This window comes from Sardina pilchardus, chromosome 24 (assembly GCF_963854185.1).
Source record: "Sardina pilchardus chromosome 24, fSarPil1.1, whole genome shotgun sequence".
NCBI lineage: Eukaryota > Metazoa > Chordata > Actinopteri > Clupeiformes > Clupeidae > Sardina > Sardina pilchardus.
This window is the reverse complement of record NC_085017.1, coordinates 213953-228832: the sequence shown is the minus strand read 5'-3', so window position 1 is coordinate 228832 and position 14880 is coordinate 213953.

Below are 14880 nucleotides of genomic sequence, written 5' to 3'. Positions count from 1 at the left end.
TTGCGCGTTCACGCGAGGGTCCGCCACATTAAGTATCATCCGAAACGAATTTTGAGTCGAGTGAAGTGCCTAGGGAGAGGGGCTACCACGCCTCCAGGAGCAAGTCAGCATCGATGCTGACTTGAAACGCAGGTGCAACCGTTTTCAAGTGTTCGTGCAGCTCGTGAATCTCCCTGCCAGTTGTTTTTTGGTCCGTATGACGGCATTTACAGATAAAAGCGTGATTTAAGCTACATTGTAACAACTCATGTTCAGTTTGATACTCAGTAAAATGTGCAAGATCGTACAGAAGTAGGCTGTAATATTTGAACACATGTGCAGGTCGCATTTACAGCACTTTTATAATTTGATGTTAAATAAAGCATAAAATGCAACTCCTCACTCATAGTAATGAAAGGAGAGAAGAGGGATGTATATCCTAATACATAGGGGTGTCCAGAACATCTTAATTGGCGATTTAATATATATTTCATAATTTCTATGAAAACGAATATGACGTCAACTTCCTTCTCCCTTCAAGCGCATCCGAAATGTAGCGCTGTTTTAACCCCCTAACCCTTCAAATGCGAGTGTTCTCCGCACCCACGAGTGGACTTGAAAAGGAAGTTCACTCGCTAACCGAGTCGAAGTGAGTAGGGATCCGTTTCGGAAAGGGCCTATGTCTTGTGTTCTCCCTCCACAGAATGGGTGGGGCATTAAAGGTACCACAGACCATTGAGGAATTTCCTGTGGCTAGGATTTATGAGACAGTGCATGACCTGCCTGCTGAGGAGGATGTTCCTCATCACAATGACGATCCTCCCCAACCCAGTCTTGAGATGCATGATTTGCCAGGGCCTCAGAAGAAGTCCTCACAAAAGAAGATATCATTGGTGTCAAAGCAGCGATTGTGTATGAGAACTGCCTGAGACTAGCCTGACGAGCCAGACCCACATCAAGATGTAGGGTCTGGACACTCACCGTAGACAGGGCTCAATCGGAGGGGTGGGATAAACAGTTGTCTTTCAAATTCCCTCCCCGCAATAGGATAAAGCTAAACGAATCATCTTCTTGTTTTCAAGTAGCAGGATGCGTAACCTTCCCTCTCCACGCAATAGGATAACGCTAAACGAATCATCTTCTTGTTTTCAAATAACAGGATGCGTTACCGTCGCAACTTCTGGTCGCATGTCAGTCACCATTATGTTAAGCCCTGTGATTGGGCCGCTGGTGCTGGGGGTTCTCAGCTTCCTGACTCAATGGATCGTGCCTAGACTGCCCCGCCAGCCAAATTACATTTGCTGCCGCTAGGGCGTCTAGATTTCTAGGCTAGCCTGAGACAGCTTGTGGCGATATTGACTCTTCCTGTGGAGAGTTGCACAGGTGTTCTCCGGACTGGCATAGTGTGTAACAGTGTTGCACCCTTTCCTGTAAAAATCTCGTCTAGGGGCACAGCAATGATTGTTGAATGGGTAAGTTTTTTGATAGGCTGTGACTATCATCTTATGGTGATGATGAATGCTGTATTTACGTTGTGTGTTAATCACTCTTTTCTGACTATCCAGACATGCCCAAATGGCCACATCCTATGGCAATGGACTTCCCAGCCAGTTTTAAAATTTGCCATGCTGGCAGGGGACTTTCTCCTTTCAACCAACATTTTGCTGTCTGGAAGTAATTACACTAAAGTTGCCCTTATGTTCAAATTCATGAACATGGGAATGGTCAACCCAAACACATTTTTCACAGTACAAGACACTTACTGTGTGGATACAGTAAGAGAGTACTGGGAAGAGAAGAGGTCCGAGGCCATCAACCGCCTTCAGGGAAAAGATGTTGTGGTTTTTGGTATGTATGTTGAATTTTATGTTGTCGTATTAGTGTAAATGTGATGTTTTGTGACACAAAGGGTCGCACTCACCATTCTCAGCCTCTTATACAAGTTATTTTATTTCTCTTTTTTTTACATCTGTTTGGTTGTTTGTTTGCTTTTTGAAGGGGATGGCAGAAATGACTCGCCTGGCCATAGTGCTCAGTGCTGCGTACTGCAGCTATACCACAATGGAGCTTGACTCAAGGGAGGTCATTTATGTGTCCACCATTGACAAACGACAGACATCATGGAATTCAAATATAATGGAAAAGGAAGCCTTTATAAGGACCGTGGACAAACTTTCAACTGAGATCAAGCTGGTGGAAATCTGCACAGATGCCCATGTGCAGATTGGTGCCCTGTTGAGTAAGTGAGCATATGAAATAATTATGGTTTCATATGTTGGTAGTTGTTATGTGTTTTTGAGAAATTAAAGTATTCTCTTCATTGCAGATCCAGAGAGAGGCAAGTACAAGGACCTTGGCATTCACCACAGCCTCGACATGTGGCATGGTGCCAAGAACCTGGCCAAAAGAATTGCTGCTGTAAGTTCTATTAGAAGACCTAGTCATTGACATTCATTACAGCGGATGATCTAGCAGATGAGTAGATGATTGAGAGCATAAGAAGTGAATTGATACAGAAGATACTGTACTGTATGTTGATACCAAGCAAAAGCTTCAAATGTCAGTTTGAGTGCTTTGTCCTATGTGCCATAATGTTGCTAGGTGATTGTATCAATAGTCTTTAGGCAAAGTCTGCATTCACTGCATTTCTTCGTGTTTATCCCCTAGGGACAGTCCATTCTCTTGAACTGGCTGAAGGACATCACCAACCACTTTTGGTGGTGTTGCAAGACCGCCGAGACAGTTGAGCAGTTTTTTGTAAGTACAGTTGATATGTCTTTGATTGCCGCTATAAACCCACATTATCTATTTGTGTAATACGTTCTATTTTGTGGTTTGCTTTTGCACAGGCCCTTTGGATTGGCATTCTTCACCACGTCTGCAATGCACACAGATGGGAATTGGGAAGCTGTCAGCATGGTCCATTACAAGATGTGCCGGACAAACGGTGGATCGAGAGAGATTCCAGCAGTCACAAAGCGCTGGTAGACATCGTCCTCAACAAGCGTTGGCAGAAGGATGTGCACAAATATCTGCGCTTCAGGTAACTTTTTATATGGAATGACTTTGCATGTACACTAAAGAAAGACATTTATAATATTGTAAGTGATATGTGCCTCCCTATCTGCTTATTCAGATCAACATCACACCTGGAGTCCTTCCAGAATCATATACTGATGTACGCCAGCAAACACCAGGCTTTCACTCCACCTGTGTGCGAAGCCAGAGTTTTGCTTGCGGCGATAGACTACAACTTCCACCGCAACAGGCCTGCACTCACAACATCTGATGGCACTCAAATGTAAGTTTCAGGTTTTCTATAAGGTCAGATGGTTTTCTACAAGGTCTATCATTTTCCTTTGAGGTGTTGTGTGATGCTGGATATGATATTTTTTGTAGTTGATGAGGATGATGTACTGTATGCTCATGTGGTTGTCCCTATTAGTTTACTACCTAACTGGAAATACACATTGATCAGTCGACATCTACCCAAAACAATCACATCAACTTCATTTGACGCTTTTGTCTAAGACTACATTTGAAGCATGTAAATGAAAAACTCAAAACTGTCTGCTTGGGGAAAAATATCCCCAACTAAACCTAAAATCTTTTAGCCACGTAAACCCTAAAAGGTTCCCATTTGTCATGATTAACATTTCATGGGGCATATTGTTGTTGACTTTTGTTTTAGTTTCTGGCGTACTGTGACGATGTGGGTTGTGGCACCCCCACATCGCACCATAGAGTTAGTTGTGTCAGTGGGGTTAATTAGAGTGCATGAAAATGCACTCTACTGTTATCCCAGTTCTTCTTATTATTCTTCTAACGGATTTTGTGCGTCTAATTCAGCTTCAACCATTTAACATAGAAACTTCATTCAAACTGCGCTGCGTAGGTCTTACTTATGTGACTTCAGCTAAGTATTTTTCAACTTTGTAACTTTTATACTTTTTGAACTATGAATTAAAAACGATTACAATTTCCCCCATAGACTTAACATTGCGCCGCTGTGACGCGCCCCTCTGCTCCCCCTACAGGCCGCTATTCTCCTTGTGGTCACACGGGCAGTTTGCCGGCTTGCAGTGGGGACATTAAGAGGGATTGCCTTCACCTGGTACCGGTGTGGGCATGCAAGCCATCGCCATCCCTTGCATCTCTCTCTCTCCGTACACAGACATATTTTGGACACACCGCACTGCATACCACTTCTACTCACTTACATATGACCGACACGAATACACCTATAACTTCATCCCCCTAGACATTCTCTTTATCCTAGATTAACCTTAAATCAATATACATTTTTATTGGGAATCGTGTGCCTCTTTTGTGTTGTGCCGTGAGCCGGGCGTAAATAGCCTTGTTTGTAGCGTGTTAAAGTTGTCTTTCATATTTCTTCAGTATGTCAACTGCTGTGCACTGGAAGCAGTTGTTCAGCTTGGTCAACTCATGAGTTTCATCAGGTCCCTTTCCACAGGTATAGCCTAATCAAGCACCATGCAGTCTGCATTGATAATCATGGTGCTTGATTTTATACACCTGTGGAAAGGGACCTGATGAAACCCATGAATAGGCCTTTCCTTCGAGCACTGTTTTGTTGTTTTCCGGTTTTGTTAATTTTTGTATTTTATTGTTTTCACTTATCGTGGAAACAATCCCGGGAAGGAGTTTGTTAAAACTCCTCTGAGGGGCACGTGAGTGAGCCTCAAGCCTGGCACACACCTCAGAAGCGACAGGTGTAGGTCAGCTTAGTAATTAACCACAGGTCTGGAGTGAACGGTGGTCTATGCCGGGGTGAGTAGAAGTTGTTTGTTTATTCACACTGATTTCGAACGAGAGAGAGCCAAGTGCGTGTATGTTTGTATTGTTCGTCAGAATAGCTGTTGGATTGTAGCCCATTTGGTAACTTTGTATTAGCCTACGTTTTGTGGTGGTAGCTAATGTTAACATGAAATTGTTGTGAACAGCAGTAGTGAAAAGAGGTAAGTTTGGTTTCACCTTTGTTGACTAGTAGGATTGTTTAGCTGATACTGACGAACTCGCCCATTTGCAGATAAGTTGTGAGCTAAACTGTTTTGCTGTCTGCTTGGAGCAGTAGGCCCTAGTTAGTTACAGTTAGTCTGTGTCAAGTTTCTCTTTGTCTAGCAGCGTTGTATTTGAAGCTTGTATTGTGGCAGTGCAGTTCCAAATGTAACGTCTGCTTATATCATGGCCTATATTATGGTAGGCTAAGTCAGTTTAACATTTTATGGGTTGTAAATTTACTGGGGATGCCTAGTTTATTCAACTAGCCATAGAGTGTTATTTCTATTACTAACAAGAGAACATCTGTGGGTTTTAGGCCTAATTTTAATTTGTTGAGAATATTAAAGGAACACACTAAAGGTGTTCATGTAATTGCGGATGCTCTTTCTTGAGCATAAGCATGTTTGTTGCTTGTGACCTGTTCCCCGCTTTTGTCTTCCCAGTGTCCAAGGGCCCAGGTGTTGGGACGATTTAGAGATGGGACGTGGTCACAGAGTTCTTTTTTTATTTTATTTTTATTAATGATTGTGTGTTGATGTTCCTGGGTGGAAACCTTTTGGGGAAGGAGGTGTGATGCCCCTCTGCTTCCCCGACAGGCCACTTGTTTTTTTCCCGTTGTGGCCACACGGGCAGTTTGCCGGCTTGCTGTGGCGAGACTAATTAAGAGGGATTGCCCTCACCTGGTACCGGCGTGGGCATATAAGCAGAGACACTTATATATGAGGAGACACTGCACTGGAAAAATCGCCCATTGAAAAGCATGGGGTAACTTCGTAACGCGAAAGATGGCGGTTGTTTACACCGGTTGGCTATGGTTTGCACGTCCCGCCTCTTCCAGTGCCGTTGCTCCAATCATTTGGCCGATCCTTGGCGGTCACGCTTTTTGAAAGCTGCGTCGTGAAGAATAGAGCATGCGCAGTCCAAAATTACCAGTAAGAAAAAGGCTTTTTAAGCGTTAATTTGATACAAAACCACCAAACCTTTTCAGCGATTTTAGTCAGAATTTCATCGCGATTTCAAACATGTGATTTTTATGTCTCTTACACCTCGGAACATGGACATCCAGCTCTCTCCCCATTCATTTAGATAGAGCCTGGTCTTGTTCCGGTCAAAGTCGCTGCCCGACCCCATGGCCAATATGGCTGCCGAGTGACGTGACTTGCTTTAAAAAGACTTTGATATAAGCCATCGCCATCCCTTGTCTCCCTCTCCCTCTCCCTCTCCCTCCCCCTCCCCATACACAGACATATTTTGGACACACCATGCTGCATACCACTTCTACTCACTTACATATGACTGACAAGCATTTATACACCTATAATTTCATCCCCCTAGACATTCTCTTTATCCTAGATTAACCTTAAATAAATATGCATTTTTATTAGGAGTCTGTGTGCTTCTTTTGTGTTGTGCCATGAGCCGGGCGTAACAGCCGCCATGTTGGATTTCAACAACCAGCTACTTCACTGGCATGGTAAGCTAGTCCGTGGCTAACTAGCACCTATGACTAGCATTAGCTGCGCAGCCTCATAGAGTGAGTGAGTGAGTGAGTCTGAGGTGAACCAAAGCCCATTTGGGCTAACTGACATGGCTAAGGAAACGGACACTAACAGGACTGCAGGGTTCATACTATATTTCCCCTGGCTGTAGCAATGAAATGTATAGGGCTGTACTTTTGACACAACAGGGTCGTTTATGAGGGTTAATTCCGAAAGACTGAAACCTGAGTTCTGAGCTATAATTTAGCACACATAACCAGTTCCCGATTAGTTTTGGTTGGCAGCATGACACCAAGGTGATAGAGCCACGCTAAGCAGCGCCACAAGGGTCTTGGAAATGAATTATTAGAGTGCATGCAAATGTTCAATTATTGGAGTGCATCCAAAACTGTTTCAAAATAAAAGTCCTCACTATAATTCACTATTAAATCATTTAACTATTTAAACTACTCAACTATTTAACTGTTCAGCCATTCCAACTGCCAGTTGTCATCAACTATGACTCCCGCCAACCACTTAAACTACTCAACTATTTAACTGTTTGCTATTCCCAGTTACAACTGCCAGTTGTCATCAACTACTCCCACCAGCTGTTTCCTCTGCCAACAAATGTTTCAAAATGAAAGTCCTATAATTCCCTATTATATCATTTAACCTTTCAAAACTATCCGACTAATTAACTGTTCAGCCATTCCAACTGTCAGTTGTCATCAACTATGACTCCCGCCAACCACTTCCTCTTCCCACAACTGTTTCAAAATAAAAGTCCTCAGTACCATAATTCCCTATTAAATAATTTAACCATTTAAACTACTCAACTAAAGCCTACCTTACATTGCCAGACTTTGCAAAGATTTGGAAAAGATTTTTGAAAGACTACAGTCTCAGACCCTCTCACATCTAAAGACAATTCATTGAGTTTTTAGTCACAGACTAGTCACAGGCCAGTCTCAGATTAGGATTTTGCAAAGACTGTGGGTCACTATTTACAAGACTGCTGCTAGATTCCTTCAAATTATTTCCATCGTGCACTAGGCTACACGTCATCATCAACAGGAACTCACGTGATAGCCTACTCATATCAAGTCATTTTTTCGCGTTTCTGCAGCATTGTTTCATGTGTGACATCCCTAACAGATATAGAGCTGTTCTGTCACGTAGAATAATTAGACTAATAATTTATATGAAATGAAATAACAAAAAATCATATAAGCTACTGCTGTTGCCTATTTTGCCCTTTCCTGTTTTGTGTTGGAGCTAGATCACGATTGGTCTTTAATGTTCACGTCACTATTTGCATGAGCCACGACTGAAAAGACTTCCGATAATATCAAACATGTTTGATATTGTCGTAACGGCAAAACTAGAAAAAGACTGACTCCGACGGACTTAAAACCGCTAAGATTGGCACCTTACACTAAACGATTTAGATGACGGGAGCGCGCCGAGATTCTAGTACAACTGCCAAGATTTCCGCCCGATTTTGGAAATTTAGTCGCCGACTGTTAAAACAGACCAAAATCGTGCAATGTAAGCCAGCCTTAACTGTTCAGACATTCCAACTGTCATTTGTCATCAACTTTGACTCCTGCCAACCGTTTCCTCTGCCCACAACTGTTTTGAAATAAAAGTCCTCGGTACCATAATTCCTTATTAAATAATTTAACCATTTAAACTACAACTAATCAAATCTTCAGCCATTTTAATGGCAAGTTGTCATCAAATATGACTCCTGCCAACTTTCCTCTGCCCACAACTGTTTCAAAATAAGTCATCAGTACCATAATTCCCTATTTAATCATTAACTATTTAAAGGAAAACTATGCAGGATTGGGGATTTCATCGCCGGTTTCGCTTTCGCTCGTTTTATGCTTGCATATTTCTCTGCAGACCTTCCCCTACAGCTTTAGTGTGTATATTTTACAAAACGCCTCAATCGGTCAGTCTGCCGTGCCTTTTCATGAGACTTTACATGACACTTCCTGGAGTAGAGCATGGGTGCGTGCCCGAGGGCTCCTGAAATTGCAAGCGTGGTTCTACCGCTACAGACCACTAGGGCGGGCGAAAAAAACATCTTTCGACCGGTAATGACTCAAAATGTTGCATAGTTTACCTTTAAACTATGCAACTATTTAACTCTTTAGCCATTCAAAATTACAGTTGTCATCAACTATGACTCCTGCCAAGTTTTTTCTCTCTCTCACCTCTATCTTTGTGCTTTGATCATTTTTGAAACAATATAGTATTTAACAAAATGTTACTCCACAACATTGGCATTTTCATGCACTCGTAATTCCCTGGAATTGCATTTCTAGTTCAGATTGGGGGCCAGTGATTGCAGGTAGTTTACTAATTGATGCACCTGCGTTTAATCTGGGTAACGAGCTGGCGGCAATTAGTTGAGAACCTGAAGACAGACAGGGGGAGAGGGAAGTAAAAGGGTGAGAACTACCGCTAGGGTGAGAGCTTTCCCGTGTGTTCACCTTGTCAGAATTTTGGTGACTAATAAAAAGTAATTTTTTTATAAAACCAAGTGGACTCTTATTGCTGACTTTGTTTCCTGGACCCTGCTCGGATCATCCTCACAACACGTACATACAACAAAAATGCCAGAAGATATAGTCTGTATGCCGCAAAGTGCGATAAAACATACGCCTACATCCAGGAGATGCAAGGGAGAATTGTACAGAGAAGATTGGCCAGCGGAGTTGGAATGCCCAGGACCAGGACTCTTCGTCCAGACGACCCCCGGAGACTTGGAGTTGTGCCCCCAGTAACTACACCAACAATGTCAGAACTGATGCAGACGCAAGTCAGCAGAGGTTTAGATATGTGAGAAAGTTGCATATTTTCACTGTACATTTAGAACTTTATCTTTAGTCTACCATACTATTATGTGCATACTGTACATCTCTAATAATGCTTTTCTTCTGCAGGCTCAGGTTTCCAAGCTGCTGCTGGAGAAGAATGATGGCTGTGCCTCACACACCCCAAATTATGCCGTCTCTTTTGATGAATACTGTCAATGGACATTAGTTGTAAATAAATACAATTTTCAAACACTACTGTTCAATTTGTGGCTTTTTATTTACATAAAAGGGTCCTTGTTTTCTCCCTTTGGTTTAGGTTTCTGTTTGTCTATGTAATAAACACAGCAAAGACAAAACTTTTATCATCAATAAATAGCGTAACTTTTATTACAGTGCATGAAAATGCACTGTACTGTTCTTCCTCGGCTTCTTATTACAGTGCATGAAAATGCACTGTACTGTTATTCCAAAACTTATTATTATAGTGCATGAAAATGCACTATATTGTTCTTCCTATGTTTCTTATTATTACAGTGTATGAAAATGCACTGTACTGTTCTTCCTAGACTTCTTATTATTACAGTGCATGAAAATGCACTGTACTGTTCTTCCTAGGCTTTTTACAGTGCATGAAAATGCACTGTACTGTTCTTCCTAGGCTTCTTCTTCTTATTACAGTGCATGAAAATGCACTGTACTGTTCTTCCTAGGCTTCTTATTACAGTGCATGAAAATGCACTGTACTGTTCTTCCTAGGCTTTTTCTTATTATTACAGTGCATGAAAATGCACTGTACTGTTCTTCCTATTCTCCTTATTATAGTGCATGAAAATGCACTATATTGTTCTTCCTAGGTTTCTTATTAGAGTGCATGAAAATGCACTCTACTGTTATGCTGTTTATTAGAGTGTCTACTGTTATCCGATTTATTAGAGTGCATGAAAATGCACTCTACTGTTATCCGATATCTTCTTATCTTTATTAGAGTGCATGAAAATGCACTCTACTGTTATGCTGTTTATTCTTATTACAGTGCATGAAAATGCACTGTACTGTTCTTCCTATTCTTCTTATTATTACAGTGCATGAAAATGCACTGTACTGTTCTTCCTAGGTTTCTTATTATTCCAACTTCTTCTAACGCTCGCAATTCAGCTTGAACCGTTTAACGTAGAAACTTGATTCAAACTTTGCTACGTAGGTCTTACTAAGGAGACCTGTGCAATATAAACTGCTCACAAAAAGTAAGGAAACTTGACTTTGGCCCATTATATCTCCCTTTTAGTAATACCAACCAGTAAAGTGTTTCCTATCATTTTTATCGTTGATTTGTCACCTTTACAATGAGGTATAGCTTGTAAGCATAGGGCAATCATGGAATGAGCAACACAAGCAAACGTGTAAGTAGTGCCAACGAAAAATGTGCCAAAATGGCCTGTTATGCTGTTGGAATTCACCTTTGTTACTTCAAGCATTGACAATTGCACTCTCCTACAGAAATGAGGAAAACAAAACATGTTAGGCATACATTTGTTCATTTTATACTCAGTGTCAGGGTCCTCAGTAGCGTGTAGAGGATCCATATGCAGCCACAACAGCTTGGCACCTTCTTCTCATGCTGGTCACCAACCTGGCTACATTCTGCTGTGGGATGGCATTCCTTTCCTCGATAAGGATCTGTTGTAAGTCAGCCAACCTGGTTTTGTTGGTGACTCTGGCACGTACAGCATGCCCAAGCTGATCCCACAAGTGTTCACGGCAGGCCATTAGATCCTCTCCACTCCCAAATTCTGGAGGTACTCTCTGATGATCCCAGCTCTATGGGGGCGAGCGTTGTCATCCTGGAGGATGGCAATTGGTCCCATATTCTGGAGATATGGAATTGCCACTGGCTCCAGAATCTCATCCCAGTATCTAACTGCATGATGATTGCCTTCAATGATAACAAGGTCTGTCTTTCGAGTTAGGGAGATGTCACCCCACAGCAGAATGTAGCCAGGTTGGTGACCTGCATGAGAAGAAGGTGCCAAGCTGTTGTGGCTGCATATGGATCCTCTACACGCTACTGAGGACCCTGACACTGAGTGTAAAATGAACAAATGTATGCCTAACATGTTTTGTTTTCCTCATTTCTGTGGGAGAGTGCAATCGTCAATGCTTGAAGTAACAAAGGTGAATTCCAACAGCATAACAGGCCATTTTGGCACATTTTTCGTTGGCACTACTTACACGTTTGCTTGTGTTGCTCATTCCATGATTGCCCTATACTTACAAGCTATACCTCATTGTAAAGGTGACAAATCAACGATAAAAATGATATGAAACACTTCACTGGTTGGTATTACTAAAGGGGAGATATAATGGGCCAAAGTCAAGTTTCCTTACTTTTTGTGAGCGGTTTATTTTTCAACTTTGTAACTGTTATACTTTTTAAACTGTAAATTAAAAACTATTAAACATTTCCCCATAGACTTAACATTGCTCATTATGACATCACGGCAGCAATTAGAATGTTACGCCAGGTGGCCAGTCCAGGTGCAGCAGCTCTCTCTCTCTCTCAGGCTACATACACTGGCTCTCTTAAGACTAGCCAGTTAAATTGATTACACCTTTATCTGTATCCACTACTCTCAGTAGAGAGCTGTGTCTCTCCAGTCTACAAGAATATAAGGCACATTCCATCCAACTTTCTATCCATTCATCTTCTTCAGACCATTCACTCATCCACCCATTAAACTGTCTATCAACATCTATTAAACAATCTGCCTATCAACATCCATTAAACTCTCTGTCTATCAACATTAATTAGACTATCTACATTCAACTTTTAAATGATTTACTCTGTCTCAGGCTTTAAGCACACTCTCTCTTAAGACTAACCAGTTAAATTGATTACACCTGTATCAACTACTCTCAGAGAGCTGTATCAGTGTCTCTCTTAACAAGAATATAAGGCACATTCCATCCAACCTTCTATCCATTCATCTTCTTCAGACCATTCACTCATCCACCCATTAAACTGTCAATCAATATCTATTAAACAATCTGCCTATCAACATCCATTAAACATTCTGTCTATCAACATTAATTAGACTATCTACATACAACTTTCAAAGTATTTATTGTGGGTGCCTCTCAAGCAGCGTTTATATGTCCTCCCTCGCTTCTCGATCCTCAATGATCTACATAAAGAAAGATAGAAGAAGGGCTAGACTATCCCATTGTTGCCGCTCCATCATTCTTTATGTAGATCAGTGAGGATCGAGGAGCGAGAGAGGACGCGTAAACGCTATATGAGAGGCACCTTCTGTCTCACGCTTTAAGCATACAATCTCATTTAGACTACAGATTCTGTTTCACTACTTCCTCTGTCCACAACTGTTTCAAAATAAAGGTCCTCACTGCAATAATACACTATTAAATCATTTAACCATTGTAACTGCTCAACTATTTAACTGTTCAACCATTCCAACTGTCAGTTATCAACTATGCCTCCAGTCAACTACACGAAACCTCCATGTACCTAGCAATCAACATACCAACCATTAAAATTAAGCGTTTATGACCGTTTCCATAGCAACCAACATGATTATGCTGCAGTAACTTCTTGCTTCCTGATAGTGGCCACCATGGATACCCTAGCAACAAATGTTTCAAAATAAAAGTCCTCACTAGCAAGTTAGCTAGTTAGCATGGTTAGCATAGTTAACATTGTTAGCATAGTTTGCATTTTTAGCATAACTGCAAAAAACATCTAACTAAGTTAGCTAATCAACCTGGTTAGCATTGTTAGCAATTTTAGCATAGTTAGCATTTTTAACATTATTGCTAGAAATCATCAGTTAAGTTAGCTAATCAACCTGGTTAGCATTGTTAGTTTAAGTTAGCATTGTTACCATAGTTAGCATTTTTAGCATAACTGCTAGAAATCATTAGCTAAGTTAGCTAATCAACCTGGTTAACACTGTGAGCATAGTTAGCATAGTTAACATTTTTACCATTACTGCATGAAATCAGTAGCTAAGTTAACCAATCAACCTGGTTATCATTGTTACCATAGTTAACATTTTAACATGAATAGAAATCAGCAAATCAAAATGTTTCAGCTTTAAACTGTCTACCTTCACACTATCAACTCTCTGTAAACTATGCAACCACCATATTTACCCTAGCTACACCTTAGTAACCATATCTACATTATCTATCTATTTTTGCATTTCATGCACTGGTAATTCCTTGGAATTGCATTTCTAGTTACAGTGCATGAAAATGCACTGTACTGTTCTTCCTAGGCTTCTTCTTCTTCTTCTTATTATTCTTCTTCTAACGCACGCAAATCAGCTAGAACCGTTTAACGTAGAAACTTCATTCAAACTGCGTTACGTAGGTCTTACTTACGACATGTGTGCTATGACTTTTCAACTTTGTAACTTTTATACTTTTTAAACTATTAGTTAAAAACTATTACAATTTCCCCCATAGACTTAACATGGCTCATTATGACATCACGGCAGCAATTAGAATCTTACTCCAGCTGGTCAGCCACCTGGGCACCAACTGTCAGTTTCTCTCAGGCATACAATCTCTCTGAAGACTACATATTCTGTTCCCCTCTATCCTCTGCACAGAACAGTATCAAAATAAGTCCTCCTAATTCCATCCAACTTTATATCCATTCATCTTCTTCAAACCATTCACTCATCCACCCATTCTAAACAGTCTGCCTATCAACATCAATTAGACGCTCTACATTCAACTTTTAAACAATCTACTCTGTCTCAGGCTGGCTCTCTTAAGACTAGCCAGTTAAATTGATTACACCTGTATCTGTATCCACTACTCTCAGTAGAGAGCTGTGTCTCCATTCTACAAGAATATAAGGCACATTCCATCCAACATTCTATCCATTCATCTTCTTCAGACCATTCACTCATCCACCCATTAAACTGTCTATCAACATCTATTAAACAATCTGTCTATCAACATCCATTAAACTCTCTGTCTATCAACATTAATTAGACTATCTACATTCAACTTTTAAATTATTTACTCTGTCTCAGGCTTTAAGAGTTCACTCTGGCTCTCTTAAGACTAGCCAGTTAAATTGATTACACCTGTATCAACTACTCTCAGAGAGCTGTATCAGTGTCTCTCTTAACAAGAATATAAGGCACATTCCATCCAACCTTCTATCCATTCATCTTCTTCAGACCATTCACTCATCCACCCATTAAACTGTCAATTAATATCTATTCAACAATCTGCCTATCAACATCCATTAAACATTCTGTCTATCAACATGAATTAGACTATCTACATACAACTTTTAAAGTATTTACTGTGGGTCCCTCTCAAGCAGCGTTTATATGTCCTCCCTCGCTCCTCGATCCTCAATGATCTACATAAAGAAAGATAGAAGAAGGTCTAGACTATCCCATTGTTGCCGCTCCATCATTCTTTATGTAGATCAGTGAGGAGCGAGAGAGGACGCGTAAACGCTATATGAGAGGCACCTTCTGTCTCAGGCTTTAAGCATACAATCTCATTAAGACTACAGATCCTGTTTC